Genomic DNA, 21,801 nt, shown 5'->3' with positions numbered 1-21,801 from the left:
GCTGCAGAAAGTACCAGAGTAAGGTTCATCATCAGAATTATTTCTTAAATTTTTCTTTCCTGTTTCATAATCTTAATCTTAGAGGAAAATGGGCAAGGCAGGAAAAGTAACCTTTGCTTCAAATGTTGATTTATGTAATAAAAAGTAGGCTCCATTTTTTCCAATAAAATGTTATAAAACTCAATTCTATGTAATAAACATGTTTCCATGGCTTAACATGTATCTCTAGTTCCTAACACAATACCTAGCACATAGTAGGTTTTTAATAAATGCTCCTTGACTGATTGATCAATATGGCCCATAAACAAGAGTGCTTGGCTGATCTTTTTTAACCAAAGAAAAATGCTATAGCACAGATGTCTACTCATTGCCTACGCTGAGCTATTCTTCAAAAAGTATATTTTATTATTCTAATGCTTATCATTGTGTTTTAATTGTGTTTAAATATAATGTAATATATCTAAAAACTTGGTAAGTTTTATTGTTGAGTCATTTCAGCCTTGTCCTATTCTCTGTAACCCCACTTGGGATTTTCTTGGCAAAGATACTGGAGTGGTTTGCCATTTCCTCCTCTTCTGGGAAGTGGGTTCAAATGACATGAAACTTTTTTCTCTAATATAGGACAACGCTTGTATAATGGGGAGAATACTGGCCTGTATACTTGGCAACCAGAACTCTAAATCTTAGTCCTCCTAGCACTAGCTGTGGTACAGTGAAGAAATTGCTTTACCGTAATGGGACTCAAATTTTCTCATCTGTGAAATGATATTTAGTTCCTTCTAGTTCTCAAATTATGTTACCTGTGATTTTAAGAACATGTATTTGCAGAGTAGAGATTAAAGCAAGGAGGTATGTGGAATTAAAAAGAAAGTAAATATAAAGCTTAGGTATATTTGGCAAAATAACTGAATCTGCAGTCAACCAATACTTACTGTAAGATGTTGAATGCATGCAAACAAAAACCTTTAATTGTAATTCGAATGTTTAAACATAAATTTGCTATGGTTATATTGGCATCTAGGACAGTTGGGGAAGTACATCAGGCAGCGGAAAAGTAGAGTGGAGAAAATGGGGATGAAGATATAGATTAAGGAGTCATTCACTGCTAATATAATAAATAAATAAATACAATTTTCACTGCATCTTATCTTTTGTTTAATGTCATAATAACCTTTATAACCCCTTCCAGTGGAAAGCAGTCTTTTGTTCCATTGCTCTAGGTCACATGGCAAAGATGCAGTAGTACTATACTCCTTGCTCCATTTAATAATATATATTTAAAGAATAATATAATTTCAGGGATTATATAGCACAACCTCTTCATCTTATAAAGCAAGAAACTTAAACTAGGAAATATAAATTGCTTTGCCCAAGATTACAAAAGGTTGTATATGGCAAAGCAGGGATCTGAACACAGGTTCTCTGGATCTGAATCTAATGGTCATTCCTCCATAGCATCCCGCCTCTCTAGCACCACTTATAAACAACTCTTTGTGTCATTGTCCCTCTTGATAGCCTATTGAGTTACTCTTTAGTTTATTTTCTTCATTTTACAATAAATGTCTCAGAAGATATCTGTACTCTCTGAGAAACTTACTCACCAACCTTCACTCCTTAAGCCCTTCTAATACTCTCCTATGACATCATGCAACTCAAAATCTTTCCTCAAAGGTCATCAAGGACTTCTTCATGAACAATGGTCTTTTCTTAAACCTTTTCTCTCCTTCATCTTTCTACAGCATCTCAGTCAGTCAATAAGCACTTACTAAGCACCTACTATGCGCCATATTGGGTAGCTAGGTAGCACAGTAGATATAGTGTTGGGTCTGGAGTCTGGAACACTCAGCTTTCTGTGTTCAAATCTGGTCTCAGTCATTTAATCACTGAAAATGACTGAACAACAACAACAACAACCATATGCCAGGCAAGGCTTAAGGAACTGTGTACAATCTTAGATTTAAAAGTGTGCCTGTCTTTAATGAATTTATATTGTCAGGGGAAGGAATATATACATGAATAAGTATATAAAAAGTATACAAATTTTAGACTTTTTTAATTAATTAATTTATTTCAAGTTACTGATCCCTCCTCTCCCTAAATCTCTTCTATTGTTTTCTGTGTTTTAAAACTATGCTGTTGTTATTGAGTCATTTTTCAGTTTTGTCTACCTCTTTGCGACCCCGTTTGGGGTTTTTTTGGTGAAGATACTAAAGTGGCTTCCCATTTCCTCTTCCAACTCATTTTAGAGATGAAGAACCAAGACAAACAGGATTACGTGACTTTCCCAGGGTCACACAACAAGTTAGTCTCTGAGGGTGGAACTCAGGAAGATGAGTTTTCCTGACTCAAGTCCTGACACTCTATATCGTGTGCCACCTGGTTGTTCTTAACATTATACTCATTCTATTTTTATTTCTGTGTGAACTCCATTTCAGTCTTCTCCCCTCCATCCTAAATACAAGCATTCCTTGAGCCATTTCTTTCAGTACTGCTGCTAATATACTCTTCAAACTTTACTTCTAGAGACCAAACCTGAAATGAGCTGAGACAATGTTCCATCATGGGCTAGAAAGAGGTACCCTTTGATCTTTCATTGGGCTGTAAGTAACTAAGCCCCTCAGCTATACATCTCACTGGTATGATGAATGCCATTGTTTAACACCACACCCCATGCCACTCTCCCAGCACCTTTTACTTCTTGCTTTAAGAGTTGTAATCAAAACAACATTGTCTTTGCCTCTGTTGTCTGTGCTATTGTTCCATTAACCAAACTTGTTAGAGACTATTTTGATTTTACAATTGTATCCCTAGTGCTTGCACATAGTAAGTGCATAACAAGTAATTTTTCATTCAATTTAGTCATTCTCTCCTCAGATGCCTTTATTATAACCACCATTCCCATGGTCATAACTCTTAATTTTATGAGGCTATGTCCCTTTTTCCTGTATTCCCAATTTCTCTCCCTAGCTCCAGTCCCGCATGTCTAGTGCCTTTCCAGTACTCTCTACCTGTACAACATGATGACACTTCTAAACTCAACTTATCTGAAATTAAATTTTATTGTGACTTCAGCAAATTATCTCATCCCTCTGCTTTCTCTATTTTTGGTGAGGGCACCCCCATTTCAACAGAGACCCAGGTTTAGAATCCTAGAATCATCTGTTATGTCTGGCATCAGTACAGAGGCAGAGGATAAGAAAGTCTTCAATTTGTCTGCATTTCATTACTGCAGAGACAAAATTCAGTGTCAATGTTGCATATATCTTTTGGAACTGAAAAAGTAAAAAAAAAATATTAAGAAACTGAAATGGAAAAAAAAATCAGCACATTACACCATCATTCCAAACAAACTGGCATAAATACATAATATTCTGCAATCCACCTGCCCTCCCCCAAAGACTAGCTGCTCTATTCTTTTATCCAATAAAAGGAACCTTCTGCCAGCTTTATGCTATTCACATAGGTATAGAAATTCCAGTTGACTCCCAGTTCAGAAATTGCAATGGCCAGAGAAGAGTTACTGTCCCATCCAGTTCTAAATCTGAATCCTATTGCCTCTTTTAGTTTATGGCTACAGTGAGTCCTCAAGAGGTATACTAAATGACTAGTGCCAGATGGTTGTAAAGGGGATGTTTCTACTGAATCTCTTGCTACCAAGCTACCTGTTTTTTAATTTTTTAATATCTTTAAAATTCATTTATTTATTTATTTGCTGTTGATCAATTAAGCAATGCTACACCAGCCTATATGCAATCTGGACTTCATATGACATGGGTCTAACACTTCAAATATAGTAGTAGAAATCCTCCTTGGTATAATTCCATAACTTATAGCAAAGAGTAACTTTTGGTAAAGACATGAATGCCAGTAGGCTCATACATAAAAGAATTTATTCCTGTCTATCCAAAAAAAACCAAACAGTTTTTTTAAGCAGGCTGGATAGAGATGGAGGAGGCAAGGCTTAAGCTATGATCTCATTAGTAATTCAGCTGGGATATTCCAATTTGTCAGTGGAGTGAAATGTTGAGTGTTTTGAAACATAACAAGTACTATTGGTCAATCTACCTCAAAATTATTATTGCATCATTATCATTTTGGAGGGGTAAGATTAATAAGGGGAACTATATTACGTAACAAGGCAATTCTGAAGTTTGTCTAGAAATAATTGCTTTGATGAGCTAGGTAATACCATGTGTCTATTGTTGTTACAGATATCAGGAGTCAAATAGGTGTGTTTGAGTTGAACTATTTCAATCACAATATGACCACAGAGCCTGATTATATACAGGTCACTAAATGTCTGAGGAAAGATCACAATGACCACAGATCATCTACTGGCTCCAAATATCTCTCAGGAACCCTACTCAATAAATAAAATAAATAAATAAATAAATAAATAAAAATTTTTAAAAATGGGATGGCTCACAGTCATAGCAAAATAAGAGTAAATTAAAACCAAGTAGAGTCAAGCCCAGGTTGAGAAAGGGCCCCACACCCCTTTGAGAGGACCTTTTTCATTGCTAAGACTTTCCAGTTTCCTAGCATCAGTTTCTAATTTAAGCGTGGGTGGAACCTCTTCAGAGTTATAAAGAAATGTTCCATTCCCTGGTAAAGCCATACTTGGATGTTTCGCACGGAGACCAGAGAAGTTGTATGGCTCAAAGTCATGGAACCCTACAATATTTAAGAAAGAAGAAAAAGTTAAACATCTCACAAAAGAGATAAATGATGGCTGTAAATAGGCTTTTGTGTACTAGGGAAAAAAAGGTGGGGAGGACTTACAAAGGATAAGGTTGTCACAAAAGTAATGTGTGATTAAAAAAAAAGATGGCTGATGATAGAGAAACAGTAAAACAAACACTGATATTTCATATGCTTCAATTTCAAAAGAATTTAGGAAAAACACCAAATATATTGGGTGGACCCTTGTGATCAACTTATGAGAAGACATGGGCAACAAAAGCATAGTAAGAGCAGTGTTGAGTGGGTTGTGATAGCTACCTACCTCAATTAAATGACAGATTCATTGGAGTTTAAAATGTTTGTGCATTTATAGTGTCCGCCACATAGTAAGCACTTAAATACTTTTTCATATAACAAAGAGATTTAATAGAATCAATAAATAAGGTGAATTGACATTTATCAAAGACATGTACCTATTAGGTAATCATTACTGTATTATCCCCCTCCCTGTTTACTGCATATGGAAAAAGTGTAATAATCCTCAACTTGACTCTATTTTGAACAATAATGGGTACCAATGAATAATGTTGACATTCTTGAGGGGATGACTCTGTTGTTAATAGGACAAAACTTTCTTAATTTCAGAACTTATTCATTGCTTGAAAAACAGTGTTTATTGCTCTTCAGACCTGCTCCATAAATCTTGGTATGGAGAATACAAAACTTGGCTGCTTTTTCTCAAGACCACAGAGCAGAAGAAATGATTAATACATATCCCTGATTAGAAGGGAAATGCTCAATGGGGCTTGGAGATATCAGACTTATGGAAGGTCTTCTAAACATTGGCTCTCTTTGCTTCCCAGTACTTAGTACCATGGCTAGCACATAGGCACTTAATAAATGTTTATTGATTGATTTATTCACTTCCTTCTGGTGACAAAAAGAAGGCCTTGTTGGCTTTTCAACTCTTCTTTAATAGCTATGAAAGAGGTCATATAGGGACTAGGAATCTGTCACTTAGTAGTCTAATTCCCTCCTCCTTCCGGGGTCCTATGTATTTCTCACATATTTAGAGGATTTTTTGTTTTGTTTTGTTGCTGTTTTAACAAATACAGTCTCAATTTGTGGACCTATTTATGGGACCTTTATGTTCATTATTGTTCTAGAAATTTCCCTAATATTCCAAGTACTGTATAATTCTCATTGAATACTTTTCTAAAAAACCAAAAACAAACAAAATAACTCAAATTTGAAGATATGGTTTCTAGTCCGGACCAAGTTACCAAGTAGCTGTGAAGTTAGGGAACTCACTGTGGCATGAAAAAAGTTGGATTAGATTATCTCTAGGGTCCTTTCAAGTTCTGAAGTTCATGGTAGACTGTGACTGACCCACAAAAAATATATTCAAAAAAGACATCTACAAAGTACATTGGCTGCTTTCCCCTTTTTTAAATATTCTTACATCTTACATCTTGTCACTTATTCTGAGGTCCAGGGACAATGGCCTCCTTGTTGATCCCCGAACAAGACTCTCCATCTCCCAAATCCAGACATTTTCACTATCTCTCCTCTATGTATGGAATTCTCTTCCTTATTTCTGCCTTCTTCCTTGGCTTCCTATGAGTTCCAGCTAAAACACTGCCTTATGGAGGAAGCTTTTTCCAACCTCTCTTAATTATAGTACTTTCCTTTTTTGTTGATGATTTTGAATTTATTCCATATATAATTTGTAAGAATATTGGAAAGGGGAAAAGTAACCAGATTATAAAGGGCTTTGAATACCAAACAGAGGATTTTCTATTTGATCTTGGAAGTGACAGAGGGTACTGTATTTTATTGAGAATAGGGGTAACATGGTCACATCTGTATTTTAGGAAGATCACTTTGACAGCTGAATGGAAGATCAATTAAAATAATAAAATAATGAGACAGTTTTTCAGGCAGAACAACCAGCACCCTATTTCAATAGTACAGGCATCAGGTGATGAGGGCCTTCTCCATGTGATGGCAGTATTAGGGCAGAGGAGTGAGCATAAATGACTACAACAATGTAAATTAAAAGATTAATGAAAACAAAGTTGAATGATGTTTATTATCATGTATGGTGTACTGGAAAGACTAATAAACTTGGGCTTAACAAAATCTGGGCTAAGGTAGAAATGTCTTCAAATGAAATCTAGGAGGGAGAATCTTAGGAAACAGGCACTGGTTGGCAAAATTCCTAATAAGGAATCCCATAAAGAAGAGGAATTTTCTCTTTTCTATATCGTATTTGGGGGATGGGGAGGCACCACACTTTCTAGAAAGAGAACATAAACATAGTATGGAGGATGTAAGTAAGCAAAATTTCCTCATGTGTCATTTGGTTAAAGAAATTGAGGAGATATCCAAGGATAACAAGAAACTGAATGAACAAAAAGAACAGAAAAGAGAACCAAGCTTTGGTAGGAGGTGTGTGGTTGTACTCTCAGGTGCAGGCAACTTTACAGAGTTGGCTGCTAAGTCTCTATACCCAACTAAGTAGAATGGAATGAAGGACTTTGATTTCAAGAAAAAATTGGAATCCAAGGTAATGTCCTTAAGTTGGGGAGATGAAATGGAAAAATTCTGAGAGCACATTTTGACTTGATAAAATAATTTGATAAAAGAAGGTATAAGATACATAAAAACACTCTAGTAATCTATCAGAATATCAACTATCTAAAATGTATTTGGGGTATTGTTTCTTGGACTCTCTGATCCTTGATCATTTTGGTGCCGTGCCATTACGATACCACATATTTTAGACTTTTCCAAACCACCCAACCAAACTGCAGCTTTGATTCTCCGTGAACTACTTTGATGAAATTATAATTTATGCAAGAATGTTAACAATTCATGATAGTTTCATATCATCCTTCCTTGGTAAAATTTGCATGAGGGACCAGGTATTTTCAAGGCCCTAAGGATAACAAAGACAAAATCAAAATAATCTCTGCCTTTAAGGAATTTGCATTCATTGGAAAACAACAACATGTACAGAGATAAGTAAGAAAAAAAACCCTAAGAAAACAATATAAGATAATATCTGGTGGGTGGTGAATGGAACTACACAATATGGAAATCAACATAGGCCTTGTGGAAGAGTTGGCACTAAAGCTGAGCTCTGAAAGAAGCCAGGGCTTTGATAAAGCATAGACAATGTTCTTTGATGATAACCTTCTATCCCACCACACCGGTCATTCTCTCAGAATCACTAAAGATGCTCTTCATTCTCCTCATGACCTCTGGTCCCTTTGGTCCCTTCCTCATCTCACAACACAGCTGCTGTACTCTGGCTTCACTGATACCCATAACACTATTTTAATCCAGAGTATATCACTTTAAGGATTCAAAAGCTATCACCTTAGACTATCTCCCATTGACCCTCCCCTATTTCTCATGTGCTAGTTCCAGTTCTTGGATAATCTACACAATGTATTTCTTCTTATATGTTTCTACATTTCTGAGTTTTACTGGGCAAAGCCTCAAAACTGAAAATTGATATGAACCACAAATTTATAATAGTTTGAAAAGAAACTTACTTCAGCAGGGTCCTAACCATTACTCAATAAAGTTTAGGTTTACCCTTATTGACCCTTTATATAGTTTTTCTCAGTGAAATTTGCAAATCTTTTCATCTTTCTTCAAATCACAACATCTATATCCTCCAAATTTACAACTAATGAGTATGATTTAGCTTCTTAGTTCAATGAGGATGAAGTGATATGAAAGGAACTCATCACTTCCGTGCACTTTTTCTTCCTTCAGTTCAGAGCATAAGAAATATCACTATTCCTTATGAAAGATAATCTCTCTACCTCTGTCCTTAATTTTATTCACTTAAACCTATTCCAAAGCCTTGCTCCAAGTCATGGCAATAAGCATTTATGAAGTGCTTACTATGTGCTGGACTATAAGCAAGCATCCTGTCTTTTAAAATTCCCTTTGGTTCTCTAATGGTTTATCATTTATACTGGCTGACAAATATGCTTCAAATTCCACCCATCACAAAAAAAGTCTTCTAATTGATCCTTTTATCCCAACCAACTGCTTCTCAACTATCTCTTTATTACCAGACTTTTGGAAAGAGTTATGATTTTCATTAAACTAGGAATTTACATGCCAAATTACCATCTCTTTAAGCATCCATACCTATGCTGAAAAGCAGCATGGGATAATGGAGACAGTGTTTACTTTGAGTCAAGAAGCACTGTGCTTAAACCGTTCCTCAGATACTTATTAGTTGTTAGTTACTTATATCTCCCTTGTCAGTACTGCGCAGGGCAGGAGGGTGGTATAGTGAATAGAATGTCATGCCTGGAATCAGGAAGACTCCTCTCCCTGAGTTCAAATCTGGCCTCAGACACTTACTAGATTTGTGATGCTGGGCAAGTCACTTAACCCCGTTTGCCTCAGTTTTCTCATCTTTACATGAGCTGGAGAAAGAAATGGCAAATCACTCCGGTATCTTTGCCAAGAAAAAAACCCAAATGTGATCATGAAGAGTCAGACATGACTAAAAAACAAAGAAACAAGCAAACAAAAACCCAAACTACTGAAAGGCTGTACTATAAGTCAATCAATAAGCCTTTGTTAAGTGTTAGCTCTGTGCCAGATACTGCACTGAGCTCTACGGAGGTTAAAAACAAAAGCAAAAAAAGGCAGAAGATGATGAAGCACTTCTCTGGGTGTCAGTTGCCTCGTCAGTAAAATGAGGAAAATGGATGAAATAGCCTTTAAATTCCTTTCCCATTCTAAATCTAGGATTCTATTCTCATCTTGAGTCTGGTGTACATCAAAAGTTCTGAAGATACAATATTTTACTTATGTGTGAGTATTTTATCATAATAAAGCTGGAAGCAGATCTTACCATTACTAGGGAAATATTTCTTATTGCTTTTCTGTTAACATCGCCTTCAGCATTGTCATACAACAATTTATTGCCAGCCAGTACAGGGAAATTTTTAAAAATCATTTTAAATTTTAGATTAAACTAAATACAAGATAAAATCAGGGAGCTATTAAAATTTGAGGAGGATAAATTTTAAGAACCTGAAGTCATTGAAACTCCATAATTTCTGCTTAATAACAAAAATGGATGACAAAAACAATACTGATATTTGAAATGATTTTGAACAAGTGATGGATATATATGAATGGATTCCATTTTTTGAAATTTGCATGCATAAATCTAACTAGTAATTTTGCCAAAACAGTAATTTTAAGATAAGACTCTTATCTATGACAATAACAATAACAAGCACTTATATAGTACTAGTAAAATTTTCAAAATGCTTTAAAATAATATCTGATATTATCTTCAAGATATTGGTGCTATTATTACTTCTATTTCACACATGAGAAAACTGAAGTAAACAGAGATTAACATCAGGTTTGTACAACTATTAAGTCTTTAAGTCTGCATTTGAACTCAAATCTTCCTGACTCCAGTTCTAGCACTCTAGTCACTGTACTGAAATGAGTGAACATATTCTGCCATAGTATTTGAAAAAAATTGGAAAATAATTTCATGGACTGCACACATTGGTATGCATATAAGCTTTTACTACAGAACAAGAGAAAGAAAACTAGAGATTATCAAGGAATATCTCAAGGCAGACAAACATCATTGTGGCAGAAATGACTTGAGAGACATATTGAAATATGTGGAGAGACAGTGGAAGAACACACTAATATAAAGCAGGAATGTACAGTAAAATATTTGAACGCAATATTCCACAACTATAGGGAACAAAAAGGAAATGTGTGGAAGATAATCTGGAAAATAAAATTATTTCAGAAATTCTAGATATCCTAATCAGTTGCTGAAAATAAACTTCACAAGGTTAAGGCTATGTAAAGAGTGAAAGCAATGTGAAGAACAAAATAAATAATTTAAAATGTAACACTTTATCACACTAGTATGAGAAGTAAATAAATCAGGCAAAAGAGAACCCCCAATAAGGGGAATGTTAACACTTTCTAGTCACATGTTAAGGGATTTACTTCCATAGTCAAGTCAAAGCTGAATGTTTAAAGCAACTAACCTGAACGCACATATAACATAGCATTTTGTTGTGAGGATTAAATGGGAAATATATGTATGTAAACACTATACTGAGAATTAAAGAAATCAGAGACAAGAAAAATCCCCTAAAGAAAGAAGATATAAGGAAATTTCTGGTGATTTATAGAGTCACAAGAATTTCAAAATAACAAAACCACAATATAATAAAGACAGAAATGGCAAGTGCGGGCTGTTAATATAATCAGTGACAGATCTCATGTTATTAAAGGAGTTGACTAAAAATATAGCTTCTCTGAAAAACTGGAAAGTGGCAAGGCCAGAAAAATCCATAAACTCATAAAGTCTTCTCAATAGGTCAGGAATTACTAGTATAACCTTTGACAAGCTTCTTAGATGTCAAGATTACTTCTGTCTTTCTTAAAGGAAAGCATCACAAATCTTTTACTCAAAGTGGCAACACTAGTAACCCTTCCAAAGATCAGTTACTTGTTGACAATTTATTCAAAATATTCACAGCTCTATCTCAAAAAAAACCTTTCAAGTATTTCAAGAAAACAATGTATTTTTGAATACCAAAAAGGAATAGCATGCAAAAAAGTGCCAAGGATGTAAATAGAAACTTATTATTGATTTAGTAATTTTGTTGATAATTTCCCCCAAAATTTGTAACATTTATGTTCCCTTTTTTGGTTATCATAAAGCCTTTGACTCAGTTCTGCACTCATGGCACATTCATGTACTGCAAAGATATAAAATAAATGGAAATCTATGCCCTGGTGGAAAACTGTTCCCTATTTAATAAATATCACAAATCAAATTAGGTCAAGATCAATTGAAATAGAATATAAAATTTCTAGAGAGATATTTTAAACTCATAATCACTCCTAAGTATAACAAACATGACTTTAAAATTAAAGAGGCCTTAGTGATAACTGGATATACAGGATGACATCAAGCTATACTGCTCTACTGAAAACAGATCCTTCAACTTATAGAATCTTTTGCTGATAATATCAAAATATCATTTAGACTTGAAAAGTATGAGAAAAGTTTCATGAAATACCAGTGACAGATAGTAACTGAAGGCTTACCACTTGAATTTCATGAGCACATTCAACAAATGGACAAGTACCTTCACATCTTCCAGGCAGGATACACTCAGCATAAAGATATTAAAGAGAAGTCCATGGCTGAATATGTTAAGAGATTTATTGGGCTCAAATAAAATTTATATGGGAAAATGTTTCAAGCAATTAATATGAATGCATGTACCTTACAAGGTTGATCTGAAGATTAAATGAGGAAAATATATGTATGTATATATCACTCTACAAATATTATAGTGCTGTGTGGATGTTAGCTATTTATTATATATCCTTTAATATTCATAATGAGCTGCAGTACAACCATATAATTTTCACAGGCAAAATTGTTGTACATGATTGCCAAAACATAATATTGATCCATAAAATTTAGGAATATATATTTTTAAACAGTTGCCAAACTAAATACTCATAATCTCTGACCTGTGTGGAATAAAAAAAAGCTTTCAAAATATAGATTCCTAACTTCTTGTGGGAATGGGTTGAGATACATAGCATTCTCATTATTCTGTATGCTACTGGATTTGTACCAAAGATGATTTTAAAAAAAAGTTGATTTATTTGTTTTAGTTTTCAACATTAACTTCCACAAGGTTTTAAGTTCCAAATTTTCTCCCCATCTGTCCTTTCCCCCTACCCCAAGAAGGGATGCATTTTGATTACCCCTTCCCCCAGGATGCCCTCCCTTCTATCACCTTTCCCCACCTTCCTTTATCCCCTTCCCTTCTGTTTTCCTGTGAGGCAAAATAAATCTCTATACCCCATTGCCTGCATATCTTATTTACCAGTTACATGTAAAAACAATTTTTAATGTTCATTTTTTAAAACTTTGAGCTATGAATTCTCTCCCTTCTTTCCTCCCTACCCACCCTCATTGAGAAGTCAAGCAATTCTATATGTTATATATGTGTAGTTATGCAAAACACTTCCAAAATAGTCATGTTGTGAAAGATTAACTATTTCCCTCCATCCAACTCCCTTCATCATTTTTTCTATTCTCCCCTTTGACCCTGTCCCTCCTCAAAAGTGTTTGCTTCTGATGACCCCCTCCCTGAAACTACCCTCCTATCCATCATCCGTTCTATCTTATCCTCTTCCCCCCTACTTTCCTGTACAGTAAGATGGATTTCCATAACCAAATGAGTGTGTATTTTATTCCATCCTTAAGCCAAATACAACTAGAATAAGGTTTGCTCATTCTCTCTCACCATCCCCCTACTTTACTCTAATGTAAAAAGCTTTTCCTTGCCTATTTTATTTGAGATAACATACCCCATTCTACCTCTCCATTTCTCCTTCTCCCAGTCCATTACTCTCTCACCACTTAATTTTATTTTTTAGGTATCATCCCTTCATATTCAATTCACCCTGTGCCCACTCTGTCTCTCTGTCTCTCTCTGTCTCTGTCTCTCTCTATATATGTACATATGTATCTATCTATATCTATATCTATATTCCCTCCAACTATCCTAATACTGAGAAAGGTCTCATGAATTACAAATATTATCTTTCCATGTAAAAATGTAAACAGTTCAACTTTAATAAGTTCCCTATTATTGTTCTTTCCTGTTTACCCTTTCATGCTACTTTTGAGTCTTGTATTTAAAGGTCAATTATTCAGCTCTGGTCTTTTCATCAAGAACACCAGAAAGTCCTCTATTTCATTAAATATCTGCTTTTCCCCTGAAGGATTATTCTCAGTTTTGCCGGGTTGGTGATTCTTGGTTTTAATCTTAGCTCCTTTGACCTCCAAAATATCATATTTCAGTCCCTCCAATGCCTTAATGTAGAAGCTGCTAAATCTTGCATTATCCCGATTGTGTTTTCACAATACTTGAATTGTTTCTTTCTGGCTGTTTGCAATATTTTCTCTTTGATCCGGGAACTCTGGAATTTGGCTAAAATATTCCCAGGAGTTTTTCTTTTGGGTTCTCTTTCAGGAGGTGATAGTGGATTCTTTTAATTTCTATTTTATCCTTCTGTTCTAGAATATCAGGCAGTTTTACTGGATAATTTCCTGAGAGATGATGTCTAGGGTCTTTTTATTTTAAATTATAGCTTTCAGGTAGTTCAATAATTTTTAAATTATCTTTCCTGGGTCTATTTTCCAGGTCAGTTGTTTTTTCCAATGAAATATTTCATATTGTGTTCTATTTTTTCATACTTTTGGTTTTGTTTTATATGTTCTTGATTTCTCGTAGAGTCATTAACTTCCATTTGCTCCATTCTAATTTTTAAGGAATTATTTTCTTCAGTGAGCTTTTGGACTTCCTTTTTCATTTATCCAATTCTGCTTTTTTAAGGCATTCTTCTCATTGGCTTTTTGGACCTCCTTTGCCATTTGGGTTAGTCTATTTTTAAGGTGTTATTTTCTTCAGTACTTTTTTGGGTCTCCTTTAGCAAGCTGTTGACTCATTTTCATGATTTTTTTGCATCACTCATTTCTCTTCCCAATTTTTCCTCTACTTCTCTTACTTGATTTTCAAAATCCTTTTTGAGCTGTTCCTGGGCCAGTGACCAAGTCATGTTTTTCTTAGAGGCTTTGATGTAGGAACTTTGACTTTGTTGTCTTCTTCTGCTGGTATGTTTTGATCTTCTTTGTCACCACAGTAAGAATCTATAGTCTGAGGTTTTTGTACGCTGTTTGCTCATTTTCCCAGCCTCATTTTCTTGACTTTTTAACCCTTTGTGCTTCCAGTGCGGAGGCTATTCTGTCTCAAGCTTCAGGGGTTTTGTGCAGTTATTTTCAGAGATACTTCTAGGGGCCTGTAAATTTTAACTTCTTGCAAAGTGGTATGATCAAAGGAGAGGTGTTTACTCCTTTCCTGGCCTGTGCTCTGGTCTGTGAGTGACTGCAAGTACTCTTTTCTGTCTTGGAACTGTGAGGAGGATTTCCTCTCCACTTCCAATACAAGCTCCACCAAGCCAGCACTCCTTCTTGCCCCAGGACCACCACCCAGGAATGTGGCCCAGACCCAAACAGGGACGAAGCAAGAAAATCCTGCCTCAGTGCCAGCAAAGAGATCCCTGCAATCCCCCTCTGATCAGCTGCTTGATCCCCCCACTTTCTGTGGGCCAAGGAAATGGAAGCAGCCATTACTGCTTCTGCTGCTGCTGCTGTCTCCACCACCCTGGGGCTGGGGCCTGACTATGCTCCTCTCTCACCCAGGTCCCACAGATCTTTCCTGCTGACCTTCTAAGTTGTCTTTGGCATTTGTGGGTTGAAAAGTCTGATAACCATAACAGCTGCCAGTGATTTAATGCTTTGCAGCTTGCTCCTAGTTTGCCAGGGCCTGGTCTGTGCTGGCCTGGCCCATGCTGGACTTTGCTCTTCTCTCAGCCCGGCACAATAGACCATTTATTTGTTCCACTCTGTCATTTTGTGGGTTCTGCTGCTCTAGAATTTGTTTAGTCATTATTTACAGGCATTTGGAGAAGTTTAGGTGAGAGCTTAAGTGAGTCCCTGCTTTTACTCTGCCATCTTGGCTCCACCCTCCAAAGATGATTCCAATAAGCCTTTAGAAGATGAATTTACATCCTAACACTTTTATTCAATCACAAGCCAATCATTTGATGAAACTGTGAAATAGTTTTCTGAAGATTAAATATAAAAGAATAAAAATATTATAGTGCTGTGTCCTGGGACTGTTTCTATATTACCTCCATAGAAGGAGAGGAAAACAATGCTTTCTTTTACTTACTATAATGATGATAGTGATTTTGATTATTATAACTGGACATAATATTATCTTTAACAGGAAGCCTAGACTCATTGATAGATGCAGAGTAGGTAAGGAAATGGCAGAACTCTACAACATGTGTGGGTTGAAAAATTTAGCACCTGCCAGATTCCCCAAATGATACAGTGAGATGTCCAGAATTACATTCCAAAAGCTCACAATCCTTCATAAAATAAAAAATGAAAAAAAATCCATATTATAAATATGGATCCTAAATTATCCTTGAGAATTCAGAAAAAACAAATTGTCCTGGAACTTAAGCATTGCGACAGGTGGGAAAACAACACAAAACAAAATGGCTGCTTCATTTACCTGAACATAACACTAACATATGCAATTTTAAAAACAGTATTGTAGTAGGTTTTATTAGCATATTTTGTGTGTTTTTAATCACATAGATTTCTTTCTGTATGCTTTTCTCTCCATCCACAGCACTCCTTTTTATGACAAAGAATAGAAAAGAAAGAAGAAAAAGAGGGAAAGTCAGTAAAATTAATGAATACATTTAAACATTTTTTTATATCATGTAAAAGTTTCATATCTCTGGATGCCTCAACTTCTACAGAAAAAGTGAAGAGGGGCAAGAAGTTTATCATATTTCCTATAACTTCTTTTTTGGTGCTCCAATATTTTTAATGTCCATAGCATACTCTTAATTTAAAAGATAGGTAGATAGTGCGCCAACAAAATAAAAAAAAATCATGTGGGAACATTATAATTTATTCTTACCATCTGAATTGTGACTAGAGTTGTCCTTAAGATGGTATGAGTGAACCTACAGAAAATGGCTTTATATTCTACTTTTCCTTATACGATTACATGATGACACTTTTATAACTTGAGTCATTTTATTCAACTGCAACTGTTTGTAGAATATAAAATATATTTAAAAAATAATAGCATTACAGTGATTTGGCTTTGCATCATGTCTATCTGAATTCCATGGGAAAAGATGAAAATAGATCATACTGCTGCTGCTTCTGATACTGATATTCATAAATATAATATTGAGCAGTGTTCTCCCTCAACTGGAGCTCCTGAAAATTCCCCCATTTTCAAAGATCTTTTGGGGTCCCTCATCTATTCAAATATATGGCTGCCATTCTCACATTTCCATGACTTCCATACCAAATCAAAACCAGAAAATATTTAATGAAATATAATTTTAAAGTAATAGGAAAGACTTTGGTTGGGTGGAATGTATTATGCCATCTAAGGAATATTCACACATGTGAAGTTCACCCAAATCTCTTCTCCAGTTTGTAAATGTTATTTCTAACCCAATCTGTTCACTTCCCACCCAGCTGTTCTCTATCAAACCTCTTCACTAGTTCCTTTCCTTCCACTTTACCCTGTTTCAGTTTCTTTTTGTGTGTTATCTTCCCTTATTAGATTGTAAGCTAATTGAGGGAAGGGTCTCTTTCTTTTTAATATTTGCATTCATAGTGCCTGGCAACACATTAAGCACTTAATAAATGTCTATTAACTGACAGCCTGTTGCATGACTATGTCATAAATGGGCATTATTTGATTATATGTGTAACTTCCTTACCCTGACCAGATACTCCTGGCACTCCAGCAGAGAAGTGTTATTAGTTTCGCATGCTTGGTATCCTTAGACCTATAATTCCAATCTGCAGATAAATAAGGTTGAGTTTCAAAGTTTCTAGCACCCAGTAAGTCTGCTCCACTGGAATATGAAGTAACATAATGGCTTCTGGACTTAACCAATGATATTGTCCAGTCTAAGGTCCCCCACAAGCTAGAAGAATTTCAGAAAGCTTATTTAATCCTGAAGAGTTATCAATGTGCAGTTTCTTCATCGGAATCATAATCTAGATACCATTAACATAAAGCCTAATTTGTTTCTAACAATCCAGTTTATAGTTTGAGAAACTCTATATGTCTCATTGTCTCCTTTCTCTTTTGGCTAACAGAAAAGAAAGCACTGTACCATCCTGCACCATATCAGAACACCACAACCCTTTGCTCTTCTACCACTTCTTTGACAGCTTCACATGTCTAGTCATACTGCATCTAGCCACTGAATCTCTATTATATTTGCCTTTTAAAATTCATTTTCCATAGTCTTTCTGTCATATCTCCCCTTACCTGATTGAAATTTGCCACTTTAATCAGTTATAGACTCCAGCCTAGCATCTTGGAAGTCTGGCATCTTGTCTTGTCTCAGGCCTCTCTCATCAATTTTATTTTATTCACATTCAAATGCCCTTTGTGAGATGTTCTTTAGTTTCTTTTCAAAACCCCATGCCTCTGTGGCTCCTCCCTTGTGAATTCATACACACTCTTCTGGGAGATATAGTTCCAATACTCATTCCCCAAACTATCCATTTTTTAAAAATAACTAACATTCATGTAGTAACTTGGAATTTTCAACACACATATTTCAATATTTATATATATGATTACATATAATTTTATATATGTATACATACACACATATAGCCTCATTTAATAAATTATATTCATCTTTGCCTTTTGAGCTCTTACCTATGCTTTGAAGACTAACTCAACTGTTGCATAAACCATAAAAAACTTTTCCTGCCTCATAATTGGTGATGACATTTTCAATTTAACTAAGCACTTTCTACCCTCCCAGGCATTGATGTATTATGTTTTTCTCTTTGTATTTCTTATCTTATTACTAGAGTATGTTCTCCTTAAGGGCAAGGATCAGTATATTATTGAAACATTGTATCTCCCCCTAGCACTTAGCTCAACAGTTCTTAGTACACTGTTCTTTATATGCTAAGTACTCTTAGATTTATAAAAGTATTAGTTGTTAAAAGTGCTCAAATTGTTCATTGAATTGAAAGAAAAGTGTCAAGGTTGGGAGGACCACGAGCATTGACAATTTGAGGAAGGGGTAAAAGTTCTCATCACTATAGGTTTTAGAATAAGAAATAGAAATATCTAAAATTGATGGTTTAGACTCATCCAGACTTGGCATGGGGCAATGGGCATGATGCAATACTTGCTTGACATCTTGGGTAACTAAAATGGTAAAGGGTCTTCAATCCATGACATATGACTATCATTTGAAGGAGGTGAACATGTTTAGCCTAAAGAAAAGAACAAGGTACAAGGGGACAAGGTATCTGTCCTTTAATATCTCAAAGTCTGGCTTGTGGAAGAGGGATCAATCTTGTTGTTTGGCCCCAGTGGGAATAACCGGGAACAATATGTAGAAGTAGTAAAGAGGAAAATTTAGGCTTGCCATCAAAGGGAAATAAACTTTTTTCTTAACAATTCCAGGATCAAAAAGTTGAATGGCTTAACTCAGGAAATTGAGGCCACATTTCCTAACTTTGGAGGTCTTCAAGTAGAAGTTAGATGAACACTTGTTGCTTCTGTTAGTGAAGATTTCCTTCATGGATTGACATCTAGATGGCTGCTGAGGTCCCTCCCTACTTTCAAATTCTGTGATTCTAACTTTAGTTGTCTATAATTTAATGATGAAATTCTATAAACGGGAAAAGAAGATGAAAAGAAAATGGCTACAATGTATCCTGATGTCCTCAAAGAATTAATTGTTCTCACTCTCCTTAGCATATTACTCCCAAGAAGTACTTTTGACTAACCGAAATTCATCAGTTTGTCCCTCTAAAACAATCCCCTTTATTATGAATATTCTAAGAAGTTAGAAGCATTATTTCAAGAATCCCCACACCTCTCTGTAAGGCAAGATATCAAGTCTAAATAGCAATTCTTTAACTTTTAAAACATTGACAAGAATCTAAGGTATGAATTCAAACAAACAAACAAACACAACAAACTTCACCAAGAATAAACAGCAAGAACTGGAAATAGAATCCCTGTCTTCTGATGCTTTCTTCTAAGTTCAAATTAATAGATTCTAAACTGGGATCAAATATGAATGAGCAGTAGTAGCTACTATAAAAAGCTTAAGATTTTGAAGTGATATAAAGGAAATCACCAAATCCTATCTTCCCATTAATTATCACTTGGTGACATAATAATAACATTTCTATGATGCTCTAAAATTTTATGAAGTGCTTTATATTATTTTTATTTGATTATCAGGACAAATCTGTGAGGTAAATTGCATTAGTATCATTGCTACTATTTTATAGATAATGAAACAGAGGCTCAGAGTGATGGTTAACTTCTCCAGTCTCTGGCAGTAGTACAACTGACCAATTTTCACTGACATTCTGATAACCAAAGATAGCTGCATAAATGTTAGAGACAGGTTTTGAACTCAGATTCCTAATCCTAATACCAACACTACGAATTGAATTGTACCTTCTCTATGGTGGTATAGTGACATGTTTAAAAATCTGGTGTTAAGTTAGAAATACTACAAATGGAGTTTGGTCCTATTTGACATTGCTTTGGCTCCAAAACCATTTGCAATGTGACACTTTGGACAGATTATATGACATCAAATATTAATATTTGAACTGAAATTTCCTTAGCTAGTGTTGCTAGGGGCGGAGCCATGATGGTGGCTGGAAAACAGGGACTCACTTAAGCTCTCCCCCATATCCCTCCAAACTCCTGTAAAAATGGCTCTGAACAAACTCTAGAGCTGCAGAACCCACAAAATAACAGAAGGAAGCAGATCTCCAGCCTAGGACTGCCTGGATGGTTGCTGGGAAGGGTCTACTGCATGGTACAGGGAGCAGAGTGCAGCCCAGTGTTCCAGGAACTACCAGGCCAGGAAAAGATCAGGCAGAGAAGGCCTTAGGTCCATGAATCACTGAGCTGTAGCAGTTACCAGACTTCTCAACTCACAAACCCCAAAGACAACTTAGTAGATCAGTGGGAAAACTGCTGGATCTGGGTGAGGGAAGTATGTGGTCTGGTCACAGTCCCGGGGCAGCAGAGGTGGTGCAGTGGCAGCAGCAGGAAGCTCCAGTGGCTGCTTCCAGAGCTCCAGCTATGGCTGCTTATGGCCCCAGGCCCACATGGTGGGAGGACTCAAACAGCAGATCAGAGCGGGAGTGCAGGGAGTGCTTTGCTGGCACAGAGGCAGGGGTCTCTTGGATTGCCTTGCTTGGATCTGGGTCGTAGTCCTGGTTGGCAGGTCTTGAGGGAGGAGGAGCACTGGTATGGCAGATCTTGCTGTGTAGAAGTAACTCTGAAAACAGCAGTACAAGATCCCTGAAGCTTGGGACAAGCCATTCGCCACTCTGAAGGCAGCTGTACCCTGACAAAAACCTCAAGGGTCAAGTATTTGGCTGGGAACATAAACAAGCAGTGGACAAGGACTCAGACTATAGAATCTTCTTTTAGTGACAAAGAAGATGAAAACATACAGCCAGAAGAAGTCAACAAAGACAAAGAGCCCACATCAAAAGCATCCAAGAAAAATATGAATTGGTCTCAGGCCATGGAAGAGTTCAAAAAGGATTTGCAAAAGCAAGTAAGAGAAGTAGAGGAAAAGAGTGATGCATGAAAATCATGAAAAACAAGTCAAGGAGACCCACAGAGACTAAAGGAGACCCAGAAAAGTACTGAAGGAAATAACACCTTAAAAATAGACTAACCCAAATGGCAAAAGAGCTCCAAAAATCCAATGAGGAGAAGAATGCCTTAAAAGACAGAATTAGCCAAATGGAAAAGGAGGTCCAAAATACCACTGAAGAAAATACTACCTTAAAAATTAGAATGGAGCAAGTGGAAGCTTGTGACTTTATGAGAAATCAAGATGATATAAAACAGAACCAAAAGTATGAAAAAATAGAAGACAATATGAAATATCTCATTGGAAAAACCAGTGACATGGAGAATAGAACCAGAAGAGATAATTCAAAAATTACTGGGCTACCTGAAAGTCATGATCAAATAAAATAGCCTAGACATCATCTTTCAAGAAATTATCAAGGAAAATTGCCCTGATATTCTGGAACCAGAGGGTAAAATAGAAATGGAAAGAATCCACTGATAACCTCTTGAAAAGACCCCAAAAGCTAATGTTGCTATAAAATGAATCACATAGCAAAAAAAATTCCCATTATTAAGATTTGATTTGGGGGAAATTAAAAAAAAATATGCATGGAGAATAATCATGGTTAATCAATAGGATATCTTATTTTGATGTCATGAAGCTAACTGCTCTGATGCTGTATTGTATATAGCTAATGAAATCAATAGAGAAATGATAATTTCTATGACTAACATTTGTAGTTATGCAAGAACAAAGGTAATTAGAGTTTTTATTCAACCTATGAGTAATTTG

General features: G+C 35.7%; 1 protein-coding gene across 1 annotated transcript in view; it reads right to left on the bottom strand.

The window, feature by feature from the left end:
• The window catches only part of NETO1 (neuropilin and tolloid like 1), a 209,494-nt gene that overhangs the window by 91,636 nt on the left and 96,057 nt on the right, over positions 1-21,801 (bottom strand). The window lies entirely within an intron of this gene.

This window comes from Trichosurus vulpecula, chromosome 1, assembly GCF_011100635.1.
Source record: "Trichosurus vulpecula isolate mTriVul1 chromosome 1, mTriVul1.pri, whole genome shotgun sequence".
Classification (NCBI taxonomy): Eukaryota; Metazoa; Chordata; class Mammalia; order Diprotodontia; family Phalangeridae; genus Trichosurus; species Trichosurus vulpecula.
Note: the sequence above shows the minus strand (reverse complement) of the source record. Positions and strands in the feature narration are given on the sequence as shown.